The sequence below is a fragment of the Balaenoptera borealis genome (assembly GCF_965194805.1).
Source record: "Balaenoptera borealis genome assembly, chromosome: 3".
Classification (NCBI taxonomy): Eukaryota; Metazoa; Chordata; class Mammalia; order Artiodactyla; family Balaenopteridae; genus Balaenoptera; species Balaenoptera borealis.
Genome location: NC_138866.1, coordinates 10,708,000 through 10,723,533, shown reverse-complemented (window position 1 = coordinate 10,723,533; position 15,534 = coordinate 10,708,000). Strand labels below are relative to the sequence as shown.

Sequence of the window (15,534 nt, the reverse complement as noted above, 5' to 3'; positions counted from 1 at the left end):
ATTTATCCCTGGCTCGGCCTCTGGACCCGCGTGTGGCCACCTGCGGAGGCCAGCCCCACGCTCACGTGGCTCAGTGTTTCTTGAGCGCAGCCTGATTGCCAGGCCCTGCTGGTGACACCACGGGCATGCAGTAGCCTCTAGGGCATCCTTAGATGTCTCTAACTTTCACAGTCTGGTGGCTCATGCCCAGGCTACCCGAGTGGCTTCCTGACTGATGCCCAGGAGCTGGCCTTGGTGACGGCCAGGTGAGGAGGTGTGACCTGCACAGAGAGCTTCCACTCTGCTTCCTGCCCCTCGCAGCTCAGCTCCCAGCCCACTGGGCGGCTCACAGCCACTGAGCGTGGGCTTCAGTGTTAAGGGTCCCCTGGGCTGCAGAGACCAGTCTCCTTCGAGGGGCTGATGTCTGTAAACATGCTTCCCAAACCACAGCGGACACGCTCAGCCTTTGCTGCAGAAACTGAGGTCTGAAGCTGGCCCGGGCCTCACGACACGGCCAGGGACTTGTCACCCTTGGGTGTCAGGTGCTGCCCTGGGCTTTGGGAGCAGATGCAAAGGGGGCCACACAGCCCCGATCCCAGGGACAGTCTCGGGGCACAGTTGGCCCTCAGGGTGGGTGGGCTCCGTTTCACTTCCACACCCTGCCGCCCCCGTGGAGGGTCTTGAGGACTCTGCCCAGCATGTCTAGGAATCGCGCACACACTGCAAGTTGATGGCGTGTTTGAAGAGCCTTTAAGAGGATGTTTACTCTCGTCTTGCCTCTGCCTGCTCGCCTAAAACCCCTGTTGGTTTTATGTGGCTCACAAGGACAGCAAGGGGTCCAGGAACTTTGCTAGTACATTTGTGTGGTGGCAACACCCGGCCCCCAGACCCTTCAGACAAAGGAGGACATGAGGCCCGGAGGAGGGGAGGGGCAGACCTGGGCTTCCCGTCCCCCAGCCCTGCTTTATGTGCTGCCCCCAAGGACCGTGAAGGACCTGGATTCTCAGAAATTCCTTCACGGGCTGACGGCCCTTTCCCTTCACTGCCTCGGGGTCCCCAGCCCCACCTCTGTTGGGCTGCTTGACACAGACCCCAAATCCAAGGGCGACGGCCCCTCCCTCTCACGCCCCACACAGAGCCCATTGTCTCCGGGACACAAGGGACCAACTCAGGCCGCTGCTCTCCATTCACGGGCACAGGCCTCCACCGGGAGGTCTGTGCCAGGGGCGTCCACCCCTCTGCCTGGGCCAGCTTGGGGTGAGGCGCTCACTCGTTTCCTACCGGCACGTTGCCAGCGTGTGTGGCCGGACTTTAAACTGCAGATACAAGCTCAGACCTTGATGCTTTACACAACGCCCTGCAATCAGCCCCTATTTCTGGAGAGGAAGGAGAAAAGTCTCCTTTGAGTTGCTCCCGATGAAAACAGTGAGCATCGGCACCTCAGCTTGGGGGCTCCTTCCACCCCGTCTCGGCCACTGGGAATCTGGCTTTGGGTGCAGCACAGAGACCCCCCTTTTCCATAAGTCTTTCCCATTCCTCCCCGAGACCCGAGGTTCCCACAGCAGGAAGCCCCAGGCTGCCTCGTAACAGCAGGCAGAAGCCGTGAATTCCCTGCTCCTGGGGGGCCGCAGCGGTTTGCCTTTTCCAGAAGCCAGGACCCCTCCCTCTCCACCCTGCAGGTTGGACACTGCAGCCTGAATGGGGGTCCCTGGCCTCCAGCCCAGGCGGCCAGGGAGGGGCAGTGTTCCGGGGAAGCAGTGCTGTGCCGGGCCCGCGCGGAGGGCCCTCTGTCTTGCCCACTACCCCTCCCGCGGTCCTATCGCTGGTCTCCACTGCCTCCCACACCCAGCCCGGGAGCCCCCTTCCTGTTCCTGCCAGCCGGGCTCTGGGGGCTGTTGCAGCTGAGCGTTCCCCGGCTCTCGTCCGCTGTAGATGGACTTAGTTGGTCTACGGAAGCGCGGGAGGCCTTGGCCAGCCTCTGGTGAGGGGCTCTGCCAGAAGACAGACCTCAGTTGGCCACCAGGACTCCAGAGGGGCTGGAGCCACAAGGGCCAGCCGGGCTGGACATCTCACTGGGCTTCACAGGGAGGGCTGCCCAGGGCCCCTGGCCCTCCCCTCCCTGCGCTACCAGCGCCCCCCCGAACATCCTCTCCGCCTCGGCTTCTTTTCCGCCACTGCTACGTGTGTGGAGCATCTCTCAAATCCCACCTCCTGTGCGGGAAGCATCCATCGGTGAGCTGCCCCCTTCCTGTCCTGCCCTCCTCCCAGGCTCAGGCCCCAGCCCGGGGGTCAGCACGCCCTCTGCTCCGCAGCTAGGCCACCAGCGGCCAGTGTGGCTGAGAACTCCGACCTCCTCTCCACCTGCCTCTCCCTGACTCCTGGGGAGCCCTGTCTGGTTATCACTGTCACCTGGCCCCTCCTCCCTGCGGTACCTCCCCCAGCTCAGCACAGCGGCTCTTCAACGGACCTGGAAGGATCTGGGGTTAAATTCCAGATTCCGACCCTGGGAAAATCATTTAATCTTTTAGATTTAATCTCTATTTAAAATCCACTGTAAACTGGGAGGAAACAACAGCACCCCCTCCACGGGGCTGGTGCAAGGATTAAATGAGATATGAGATCAGAGAGCTCGCAGCAGACACCCCTCGGCTGCCCCCGCATCCTTCCCCTTCTCCCTCGCAGAACCCCAGTTCTCCTCCTGTGTCCCTGAGCCCCTCTACAGGGCCCAGGCTTTGGGGAGGCGGGACCAGCCCAGGAGGTGGGTTTTCAGTGGTCTCAGCCAGGCCTGGCTGTTCCAGCCCTCTGCCCCTAATTGGGTCAGAGGTGGGCACGTCATGCTGTTCTGGCCAATGACACGAGGGGAACAGTCTGCTGAGCACTTCCAGAACTGTCTCCTTGCTGTTAGAGGCATGGAAACAGGCAGGCCTCTTTCCCTGTGGACACTGCCATGCCCTTCTTTACCACCAAACAGAGCAGCTTTGGGGGCGCTGAGGGTGCCGGGGTGCAGGGTGGGTGGATTGCAATGCGAAGTAGGTGGCCTCCAGGGGCGACTATTGAGCAAAGACTGGGATTTGGTAAGGGAGTTCATCATGCAGGTACCTGAGGGAAGAGCCAAAGCAAAGGCCCTGAGGTCACTGCGGGCCTGGCATGTTGGCATAACGTGGGCAAGGGGAGGACAGGAGGAGATGAGATGGCTCAGGGTCTGGAGGCCATGAGAGAAGTTTGGGCTTTTACACTGAGAAATGAGGTGCCATTGAGGGGTCTGGAGAGAGGGGTGGTGAGGTGTGACTTACACGTTGGCTCAATCACTCTGTGTTTAGAGTAGACTATAGACCGTGTGTGTGTGTGTGTGTGTGTGTGTGGCAGGGGGTGTGTGCCAGTGTGGGAAGCTGGGAGGATACTGCCGATAGCCCAGGAGAGAGCTGACGGTGGCTCAGATGGGGGTCAGCAGTGGAGGTGGTGGGAAAAGGTAGATTCTGAATATGCTTGGAAGGTAGGGTTCACGAAAGCTTGGATGTGGGTGTGAGACAGGGATGGGGAAAGCTGCGGCAGGACAGGCTTGCTGGGTGTGGAGGTCGGGAGTAAAGCCTGAAATTCCCATCACACACCCAAGGGAGATGGCAACCCAGCAACGGGATCTAGATTCTGAGTTCAGCAGCAAGGGCTCTGCTGGAGGCATACATTTGGGAGCTGTCAGCACCCAGTCCCGAGAGGGGATGAGATCATCAAGTGAGGGAGCGTGGGCAGAGTGGAGAGGAGGGTCCAGGCCTGAGCCCTGGGGAGCTCCACGGGAAGAGGCCAAGGAACAGAGAAGGAGGCAGCAAAGGAGGCTGGGAGGAGAGGCCAGCAGGGACAGGGGCCAAGGCGATGTGGGGTCCTGTGGCCAAGTCAAAGCAGGACGTCAAGGAGGAGGGGACAGTCCTCTGTGTCCGCTGCAGCTGATGGACAAACGTCAGGAAGCTGAGAGCAGGATGGAGGAGGGGGTGGGCATTCCAGGGGAGCAGAGAAGGTGGGCTGGTTTTCTGGGAGGGCAGGTGGGTGACTGGTCTGGCTGGGGAAGGGAGGAGCTTGAAGGGCCAGTGATGTGAAAGCGAGTCCAGTTCCAGGTTGGCCACTGTGCCCAGCCACCTTCAGCTGCCAAGGGTGGGCAGCCGGGTTTGCCCAGCGTGTATGATGATGTGGGTGCACCCGGGGAGTGAAGACAGTGCTGGACCAGAGGCGGAAACTGAGGCACACAACCTGGTCACGTGAAGACGCCCAACTCCACTTGGGTGGGTGGTGGAGCTGGGATTTGAACCCAGACATCTGGCTCCAGGGCCAACCCGTAACTGCTACACAGACCAAAAGCCAGCGAGCAAGCAAATCCAGAGGGAGCAATGCCGGGTGTGGAAAGGGAAGATCGGTGTCACCTTGGGCTTTGGGGAAGCCTCTTTGAGGAAGTGACATTTTGGTTGAGCCCTATAGGGTTAGGGAGAGGGGACAGCCCTATGGAAAGGTCCTGTCTGGGTTGGCCTAGGCTGCAAGGGAAAGAATGGGGAATGGGCAGCTGGTGCCCCAAGCCTCTTCTTAACCCCCCTGGTGATGGGACCACCCCGCTAAAGCCCTGGTGAGGGGCTCCGGGCCCTTCCATCTGTGAGTCCCAGCTGGTTCCCTGAGCTCCACGAGATGCTCACTTCTCTGATTTATTTATTTCTGCCCGGCGTCCCGGGCATGGAGCCCAGCATGGTGGCAGTGTGGCTGCTTATCATAAAGGACACGGTTCTCAGGATCGGCTCCTGGCGGGGGGGCATTAAGAAAAAACCCAATACATTATTAATAATTGTCTCCATCGTTCCCGTGCCTAATTAGGAAAGGAAAATTAAGAATTGGATTGAACTGTCTATGGTGGGGTCAGCCTTGGTGTTTCCCGATGCCAGGGAGAGGCCTGGGTGGAGGCTGGGCAGGAGCTGAGAACAGCAGGCCGCTGCCTGGGGCAATTAATTTTGCCTCTGATGGAGACTGCAGAACACGTCTCCCCTTGTTCTTCGCCCAAACATCCCTCTTTGTGAGGCTCCTCAAGGCCGGGACTTGTACTCCACAGCACTGCTGTCTTTCAGGGGCTGCAGCCCACCCCTTCTCTGTGCCCTGCCCTGGGGACCCTCCCCAGATCTGCCGAGCCTTCGGTTCCCACCCAGGGCTGCAGATGCACTGCTGCCTGGTAGGGCTATGTTCAGCCAGCTTAAAACAGCACAGCGCTGTCCAGAAGTGAGGAGACGGTGCCACAGGGGAAAGCTCTGGGGGACCACTTGAGCCCACCCTCATTGCCCCGACTCCTCATCATTCGAGGACAAATCCATTCACTCACTCAACACCTATCTGCTAAGAGCCTACAACATGCCATGCACTGGGCTAGGTGCTGGGGAGAGGAAGGTTGGCAAAGACACACAGGCACACTGCCCTTGTGGTACAGTCTGCTGAAGAATGGACACTAATTCACTAACCACCAGCTAAATGCACATTTGATTCCTGCCTCACCGTGATACTGGGCATGTGCCTTAGGTACAAACAGCAGGAAACTACAGAACAAAAAATAAGAATTCCCCGAACACGAAGACCCAACATAGGTTGACGGAGCACAATGGGCTCATCTTCGTGAGAGGCTCATGACCTTGGGACAGGAACATGCTCCCGATGGTTTATGTTAAATGCCCAGCAGAGCCCCAGCACCTAGTTGATACCCAATACATGTTGGATAACTTTCTCCCCTTCCAGAGGGCACTTAGATGATGGGGTCCCATGACTGCCCAGTCAGGTAGAATCTGCTCCGTCCAAACAGCTGTCATCACTGTGAAGAGGGGTTCAGGATCAACTCAGACCAAGGGTCAACAAACTCGGGCCCACAGGCCAAATCTGGCCCACCACCTGCTTTTGTAAATAAAGTTTTATTGAAACACAGACACATGCCCATTTGTTTACATATTGTCATGGCTGCTTTCTTGCTGCATCGGCAGAGTTGAGTAGTTGCAGCAGAGACTGTATGGCCTGCAAAGCCTAAGTTATTTACTCTCTGGCCTTTTACAGAATGAGTGTGTCCACCCCTCCCTAACTTCCGGTGGTCTTCACCTGTGATTCTCAGACAAGCTTAGAAAATTGATCTGAGAGACCCCTGAAATTATACCGCATATTTGCATTTTACAAGTAAACGTTCCACTCCTTCCATTTTATATTTTAGAAAGTCCCTTTACTTCAAATGTCACACCAATGCCCTGGTGGGGAGGTGTCTAGACATGTGACACGGGGCTCTGTTCTGTCTGGGAGTTTTAACAGTGACAGTCTTGACTTGGCCACTCCGCACCTGCTAAGTGGTCAGTTGCCGGGGGGACAACGTTCCCTGGAAGGCTGGTGGGGAGCATCGACTGTGGTAATATGCTAGGTATCATCCGGGGCCCTGCTGCAGGGGCAAACAACAAAGGGCAGGGTTACCACCGTAACATGTTTGGTGGTTCTTCAAGTCAGGTCTAGGGCCCGTGAGTAGAGGCAATGGGGCTGGGGCAGATTTAGGACTGACATCCCCAGGAGCTGCCTACACTAACTGTCCTTCAATGGAGCAGGCTGATTCCTAAGGCTGGGACAGCCCGCCACTTTGGCGTCAGGCTCCAAGACGCTTCTGGCTCCTGCTCTGATGAAAGGCTTAGCCTCAGCTTAGCAGTGGCACAGGCGGCTCTGTTCCATTCCTCCTCTGACAGTTCTAAGCGCACAGGAGAGCCTCTGGCCCCTCCTTCCTCCCACTGGCCCCTCTCATGGGTACATCTCGCGGTCTTTTTATTAGTTGGGCATTTGGACATCAGCTGCTGCAGCTGCCTTGCCCAGACTTGGCTGTGAAGGTGTGGGAGGTAAGGCGGGAGCTGCTTCCCACCTGCGCTGAGGTGCAGGGGGCATGCAGCTACCTTGACCTTCCTGGGCACCTGTACTTTCTTTAGAAGACTGCCTGGGGCTGCTGGAGTTGCCGAGCACAGGCGGAGAACCTGGGAATTTACTCCCCCAAAGCCCAGAGAGTCCTCAACCAGTGACAGGTACCAGGTGGGACAGTCAGCCTTTGCCACCGGCTGGGGACAATGGTGAGACATCACTAAGCCTCCAGAGCCCCCTGTGGGGTCAGGCTCAGGCCTCCTGGACTCTCACTTGGCTTCCTCCCCACCCTGTCCCCCCTCCTCTGGTGCCTTCCAGTCTCCCCTGGGAATGCCTCCTTTAAGAATCCTTGTCTCTGAGGACAGGTTCCACGTCAGGAGCCCTAGACTCGAGGTCACCATGGTACTGAAAGATCGTGGCCTGCCTTCTAAGGCCTCAAATAAATAAAATTACATCCCAACGAGATTCATGTGTGATTTCTATGTTCTGGAAGATTCCTTCCCAGAACCACCCTTTGCTAGTTCTCTGGACTGAGCCTAAGTCCTGTTTAAAAGGCCCCTGTTGGGTTAACCTAGGGATGATTTTTGTCCTGGATGCGACTACAAAGGGACAGTGACACAGCTGAAAAAGATCACTGCTGCTCAGTTGGTCTTTGTTAAAAAAGGAAGAAACCTGCAATGTCTGTAGCTTTGGGGCAAAACCATAGTATTGAGAAGAAAAGAAACCTATATGGATGGTCCATGGCTGTGCTCTGACAGAGTAGCCACTAGCCACATGTAACTACCTAAATTTAATTAAATTAAGTTAAAAATTCAGTTTCTCACTTGTACTAGCCATATTTTAAGTGCTCAGTAGCCACATGTAGCTAATGGCTACCATACTGGATGGCACAGATTCAGATCATTTACATCATTGCAGGAAGTCTACTGGATGGCACTTCCAGGTGTCCAGGGTGACGAGAGGTGAGATGTTGTGTTTCGCTTTCCAAAAAGGCAGCTGAGAGTAGTTTTCGTACCTCATGGAAAGCAAAATAAGATAGCCACACATATGACGACTGTGCTCTTTTCAAAGCCCTTTTTTCTTCAGATTCTTTTATTTCATTCTCATTTCTCCTCCCCCCACAAATAGGCCAAGGCAGGAACTATGAGCATCATTTTATAGGTAAGGAAACTGAGGGTTCCTAAGGACCAAAGAGGCAGAGCCACAGAACCACTGGCAGAGTCACAGAGTCAGAGCTTCTGAGCTGTAAGGCCTCCGCTGCCACTGCTGGGAGGTTCCAGGACAATGAGAGCAGCTGGGAGCCCCAACAGGTCAGCTCTCTGAAGAGCGGTAAGTGTGCTGGGGCGCAGCCTAACACCCACGCTTGGCAGGCACACTCGACAGCCATGTGGCTTGGTGAGTGGAACACGTGACCCCGAGTGGTCACTCTGTCTTTGAGATAATGAAGCAGAAGGCTGCCCAGTGGCTCTGCCCTCCGTGATGAGCAGCTGTGCAGTGGTTTCACTGCAGGGAAATGGGGCCAGGCCCACGAGAACCCCACCATCACACTCCCCGTGGACAACTTCCGTGACGCTGGCCTGTCTGAAGGATGGGGCAAGCTGACCCTGGGCGGAAGGTCTCAACTTGGCAGCTGGCTCCTGCCTGGGAATTCTGTTCTCTTTCTGGAGAAGCAGCTCATTCTCAAGATCAAGGCCACACAACCTGGTGGCATTGCTTAGAAACCCCTGGAACTTTTGAAAGTCACTTCATCAGTCTGGACTTCAAATGCCCATAGGCCAGATGGGAGTGCTGAGCTTGGCCTAGAGCTGGGTTCCTCAGCCTCGACACTGTTGACATTTTGGGCTGGATCACCCTTTGCTGTGAGGACTGTCCTGTGCACTGGACACGCTAGCTGCCGGCCTCTACCCGCTGGATGCCAGGAGCAGCCCTCTCCCAACTGTGATGACCAAATGTTCCCTGGGGAACAAAATCTCTCGGTTGAAAACCAGGGGACTGGAAGGTCTCCAGGGCTGTTCCCTGGCTCCACCACGTGGTGCAGAGATAGATGCCTCCAACGCGGGCACGGCCAATAGTGCAGCCCTGACCCGCCTCCCAGAGTCCAGCACACCAGTCCCAGCCAACGGAAGGAGTTAGGCCTGATGGCCTCCCAGCTGGAACCTGAGATTCCAAGCCAACTGCCTCCACGACGACCCCCAGCTACTGAGAGGCTGCCCAGCGGAACTGCCCGTAACAGCATCCAAGAAGAGGCGAAGGCATTATTTTCCAAAGCATCCATAATTCTCTCTGCCAAGGCAGGAGACAATGTGCCCTTGCCACCCACAGTCCAGTTCATTCTAAATCGGAGAACAAGGAGCCCATTCACTCTTGGGAGGGGCGGGGGGCAGGCCGACATCTCTTCCAGGAAACGGTAGCCTTTGGCCTTCTCTGATTGCTGGTGAGGGTGACACAGAAACTTGCGAGCTGGGAATAGGCACTGCTCATATTGTCTTGTTTTTTCTCTGGTGAAAGAAGGGGACAGAAACTAATGGACGTTCCTCCCTGACCCTCCAGGCAGAACTTTGTCATTTTTCCTGGGGAGGAGACTTAACGATAGTGGTTCTTCTCAAAAGCCACTGGACACCGTCCCTTTCTTAACTGGAGAGATGATACCACCCTCTTTTCAAACAGGACTCCCTCGAGAGTGGAAGGCACAGTGGAGCAGGGTGTCTCTGTCCCGTTCCGGGCAGAGCAACTCAAAGTCCGGGTGCAGGAGGTCCAGTCCAGGATGCATTAAATCCCACAAGGTGAACTAGGAACAACTTGCCCATCGTACAAAGGTGCTGTGATCGCCATCTACACAAAGTCACGGCCACTATTGCCTGCGTTCACACACGTCAGACCTCCAGACTGGGCCTGCCAGGCTGTTTCTGAGCCTTCACTAGTGTTTTGTGTTTGTCATCTATTGGCAGACAAGCAAATGCCTAAGGTTTCAGAAAATTTTATGGAGGACTACTTTTATGTCTTAAAAATATTTCAAGGAGCTTAATACAACTATAATGATAATAACAGCCCCTCCTTTGCTAAGTGCTTGTTAAGCCACGTTGCGTGCGTGTGTATCATCTGATTGAGGTCTCCTGACCCATCAGGAGACATGGGTGTCACTGTCCTCAGTTACAGATGCTCAGTGAGGAGAGGTCACCGGAGAAGCCAGGATTCCAGGACCATCTGATGTCAAAGTCCATCTTCTTTCTACCACATCCTATTGCCAACCAGGCAAAGACCACTGTTACTGGATTTTGGCGGCAGGGCATCTTGGCCCGCTGGAAGAACAGATTGGAACATTGCCGGGGGATGCCTTGACCTCAGACCCATGGCTTCCATGGGGAGTGTTCCCGGCCACACTCCCAGCCTTCTCTAGCCCTTTACTCACTCCTCTTAAGGGTGGAGGGCAGGACTTACTCAACCGAAGATCCGTGAGACGTGTACAAGACCTGGGAACACAATCATGCCCACCCTGGACCCCAGGAGTGATGGAAAAGGGAAATAAAATTCTCAGCAAGGGAGAGATTGGGAGAAACTTTTTATACGACATTCAGGATAAATACTCCCCTCTTTAATTCCTTATAGTCACAAGCTCCCTGGACACATTGTTCCAAAATCCAATGGCTGTTGAGCACCTCAAGAACCCAGACACTGTCGCCTGTTCTTTATTTTTCATGACAGCTGGCCACACAGGTCACCATAATCAACTGTCCCATCATCTGCCTTTGACAGGGACATCAATGGGGTCTTGAAGCAAGGGCTGCCTCATACAGACAGGGTGACACTTTAGGAACCAGCTGTGTCCACCTGCTTCAGAAAATCCAAGGTACCACAAACAAATGCCATGGTAGCCATGGCCCTGGGCAGAGGCCGGCTCTGCCTCAGCCCCCTCACCTGAGAATGAGGTGGAGTCTCAAAAGCTCTTCTGATGCTGAGATTTCCTCAGTTCTAGGGAATCTGAAGTGTAAAATATGATCAATAACCCTGAAGGTTCTCAAGACATCCAGACGCTGGTCAGTGAAAGGAAACGGAGGCCTAAGGGTTAGCCCAGGTACCCAGTTTCCTTCCCCAGAGGCTACTGGAACTGATTTCTTATGTGTCCCTTGAGACAGCAGGTCTATTGTATTTGTACATATTCCAAGTGAGAATACCATTTATGGACTGCATATTTGTGTGCCTCCCAAACTCATATGTTAGAATCCTAACCCCCAAAGTGACAGTGTTAAAAGTTGGGGCCTCTGAGAGGTGATTAGGTCATGAGGGTGGAGCCCTCATGAACGGGATTAGTGCCCTTATAAAAGAAACTGTAGAAAGATCTGTCGCCCCTTCTGCCATGTGAAGGCAGAGCAAGAAGGCACCTTCTATGAACTAGGAAAGGGGCTCTCACCAAACACCAAATCTACCAGCAACTTGATCTTGGACTTCCAGCCTCTGGAACTGTGAGAATTAAATTTCTGTTGTTTATAAACCACCCAGTCTATTCCATTATAGTAGCCAGAACAGACGAAGACAGCATCCTATACATACACCAGGGATGCTATCAGATATAATATATATTTCACTTAATATATTTTGGCAATGCTTTCATGTCAGTATGAACAGAGCTGCCTTTTTAAAAAAATTGCTGAATGGAGTGCCAAGGTATGGATATGTCACGATTTATCCAGCCAGTTCAGAAGAGGATGTTTTTCAAATGCAGGACCTCAACTCTTTGTCATTTGCTGCCAAAATTAATTTGGTAGCAAAACTTGAGCTGTGGGGAAGTGGGTTTCTTTATGGTTGTGATTTGTCTCATTTAGTGTGAATATCCACGTTTCACTGCAGGAATATTATTGGGTGCTGGACTGCCTGGAGGTGTTACTTAATCCATTGATATATGATATATATTGATATATGATACTGCTTTTGTAAAATCTGAAGCATTCTGATTTCCAAAACACAGCCAGTCCCAAGTTTCAGATAAGGGATACGGAGCCTTTCCAGTACTTCTGTTAGACAGAGACGGTAAACCAGATGCCATGGGCTCCTGGGGCCTTGCATCCTGTCCCAAATTCACCCTGAGGCCAACTCAGCATCTCCTGCCCCCAGCCCCCGGGGCCAACCCACAGGCAGTAATGAGGAACGAGCATTTACCGAAGATTCCCTAGAGAAGCACGAAGGGATCACCAAGCTTAGCAAAGAACAAAGACTCACTCCAGTCCCTCCAGGCCCCCCCTGCCCCCGGCCCCCCAAGTCCTTCCAGCCTCCTTCTCTCTACTTTTCTCCCCTCCCAACCCCACACTGCCTCAAACTGCCCTCGTCACCTCGAGGACTCCACTCTGAGCCTTAGCTCACACTTCCATTCCACAGCACTGCGAAGTGCTGATTTTTAAGAGAACACAGAAATCAGGATTTTTAAAATGTGAACTATCTTTGATGACTACATATTGTTTCTTTCTCTTTTTAAACACTGGGTGTGGCCCGTGAGGCCACGGCCCATCAGTGTGGTATCTGATATGGCTGCCATTCCCATCCTTCTTGGGGGGCAATGACCCAGGTGATGGCCTCAGTAACGGATCAGCTTTAAAGATTTATTCCTCTGGGAATAAAGGAAGGAAAGGAAGCTGTCCTCTTGAAAAACAGAGAGAAAGTGAATGCAGCGTTCTTAGGTCCTGGGGCTGCAGGCGGCCTCTTCCATGCCTGTCTCTCTCCCCAGAAGATGTATCCAGTCCCAGGGCTTCAGACACCAGCCAGGTGCCAGCCACTCCCATATTTACGGTTTTAGACCCAGCATCTTCCCTGAGCTCCTGACTCAGCATCTCCACTTAGGTGGTCCAAAGGCCAACTTGGACTGTCCGGGTCCCAAACCCAACTCTTCACTTTTCACCCCTCAACCCCCTCCTTCTCCAATCATCCATTCACCCAGCTGCTCAATTCAGAAACTGGGGGGTCTTTCCTGACATTCCCCCCTCCCCTCACCGTTCCCTCCATTCAATGCAACTAAAGTCTCGTCATTTCTTCCTTCGAATTTGGCCTCCCGTCCCTTCCGCCCTCACCTGCCCTCTTGACAGCAGCCTCCTAACTGGTCTCTCCCTTACCCCATCCATCCTCCACACAGCTGCCAGAATCTTCCTTGTAAATTGTAAATCAGATGCCTAACTTTGCTCCCCGTTTTGGCCATGCAGGTTCAAACCCTTATAGGGAAGAATCTAGAAACTTTCCGGGCAGTGACGGAACTGCCAGAGCCAGCACAGAGTGGGATAACTTCCAAGGGGAGGATGGATAAGTTGTGGGATGTGCGTAAAAAAAAAAAAAAAAAAAAAAAAAGCAAGAAAGGAATTAGCGGTATTACTTAATGGCTGTACCTCGGAGACAGCAGCACTTAATAAACATCAGCCAGCACCACGCTCACACTCCTATAGTCTCTCCCGGAACGAGGAGCAGTAAATGTCAGAACCGGTAATCCCACAGGGCTTTAAGGGGCCCGCAGAAAGCATCTTAGGGCTGAGAAAGGAGATAAACTGCTTTGCTGGTTATAAGGTCCAGAATGTTCTCAGAGATGAGACAAAAATCTTTTGTATATTTCTCACTGTAAAGGAATGCAGGGTTCTGGCCTGGGGGTGGGGCCTGAGGGAGGGGGCTTTGCACTGCAAATCAGCTGTGGCTAAGGGCTGGGGTGATTGATCCCCCTCCGTGTGCACCCCTCAAGCTCTCCAAGTCTCTGAGGTGAGCCGGGCACTTCAGGGCACCGGGCTCTGTCTTGGTGGGAACAGGAGACCAGTGGAAATGGGGGACAAAGAGAATGAAAGGAACAAAAGTGGGGAAACACTGAGGAAAACATTTAAAAATCTCAAAGGTAGGAGGACAAAATTGGGTAGGTCTTTATAGCAAAGGGTTCTGCCAGATTTGGGCCAAGAAATTGAGAGCATGTTGTGTGGTACCTAACTTGATGGAGATGCTCCTTGCTTCTAAGTGATGTAGGAGAAGCTGCTGGGGTCCCCCATGGACCACAGCGGCAGTCAGTGATTTGGAAGCATAAAAGGCTGCCCCCTTGCCTCACGGCTTCCTCGATGGAGCTGCTCACATCCTGAGCTCCCTGTGGGTTGCCCTGAAACCATACCCTTGATTGGCTCCTTCCATTTCGGGTCCTGTTTCCCTCACTTCCCTCCTGAGAACCCTCCTTCAATGATAACACACCTGAACCCAGCTCAGCCTCTGTCCCTAGGGCACCCGATATAAGACAAGATGACCAATGAAAGTCAAGAAAAACATGATGCCTATAAAGACACAGCCTAATACAAGTACCTGACCACATAAGACCATGCGTCAAAGTTCAATTTCATACATCAGCATTGACAGCATAGGGGAGAACAAAAGCCCTGGTGATGGACAACCAAGGGCCCTGTCCTCCAGCCAACCAGAATGCCAACAGGCATGAATGGCATCCTGTCTGTGAGCAGGCCACTGTGAAGCAGCTCTGTGGGGTGGACGTGGGAATGAAGTAGACCCATCCTCTGCCTTCCAGGGGACTGTGAGTTGGTGGGGTCATCAAAGACCACTAGAGTCACTCAGCAGTGTAAACACAAGCTCTCTAAGGACCTGCGCCAGGTCTTGCCTATTCTGCATCTCTCTGTTGTTCGCAAGGTGTTTCATAAATGGTTGATACATGAATGTGGACAAGCCTCAAGCCATTATGCAAAGTGAAACAGAATCATCAAAAGAGACAGTAACTGTCTTCCAGGGTAGCGATGCGGGTCACTGAGTTTTCCAAAAATGGAAAGAGTGAACTCTCCTGGGGACATCGGGTTAGGACTTGAAGTCTGGCTGCTTCAAAACAAGGCTTGGTGGCTAAGCAGTTTCTCAGCAGGATCCCTATTAGTATTATGGGGAGGGACTTTGTCGTGTCAATTGTCCCCTGCATGACATTTATTATCCCTGGCCCCTGACCATCAAATGCCAGCAGCACTCACCCACCCACCCCCAAACAGGAATTCCCCCACTTTTCTAAATGGACTCTAAGGGGCTGATTTACCCCTGACTGAGAACCACAGGTAGGATCAAAGTCAGCTCAAGGTGAGAGAGGGAAAGAGGGTGTCGGAGGGCAGGGCACTGCCTCTGTGTGTGTGTGTGTGTGTGTGTGTGTGTGTTGGGTGGGGGAGATTCATCTGAACTTGGAAAAGTATGAAGTTGGAGTACGAGGGAAAGAGCTGGAGAGGGAGGTGAGGGGAAGGAGAAAAAGTGCCTGTTTCAAAGAATCAAAATACTCTTGAGTAGTCAAGGTAACTGCATTTCCAGCACAATCAGAGTTTAGAATCTCTTAAGCCCAGCAATTCTCCTGGCCGAGTAAGAAAGGAAAAAAACCCAGCTCTTCCCCAGGCAGCCCAACAAGCCAGCTGGAGCAACCCATTTGTAATCCCAACTTCCAGACCTGGAGGAGGGGAGGCCTTCCTGGAAGAGGAGTGACCAAGAAGAAGTACTTGCCGTCACCACCTGCTCTGGTTGTTGGCAGAGGCCCCAGTGCGAGCATCATGGTCTGGAAGCTTCCCAGACAGGCTGGTCCCATACACCTTGAACCTTTACTGGGTTCTTTCTTCGGAGGCCAAAGGGCAAAGGGGAGCATGGGTGCCACTGCCAGGTCCTGTCCAATCTTGATGAACTGAAGGAAGG

General features: G+C 53.6%; 1 protein-coding gene across 3 annotated transcripts in view; it reads right to left on the bottom strand.

The window, feature by feature from the left end:
• The window catches only part of PRIMA1 (proline rich membrane anchor 1), a 61,894-nt gene that overhangs the window by 21,557 nt on the left and 24,803 nt on the right, over window positions 1-15,534 (bottom strand). The gene's annotated exons all lie outside the window — the stretch shown is intronic.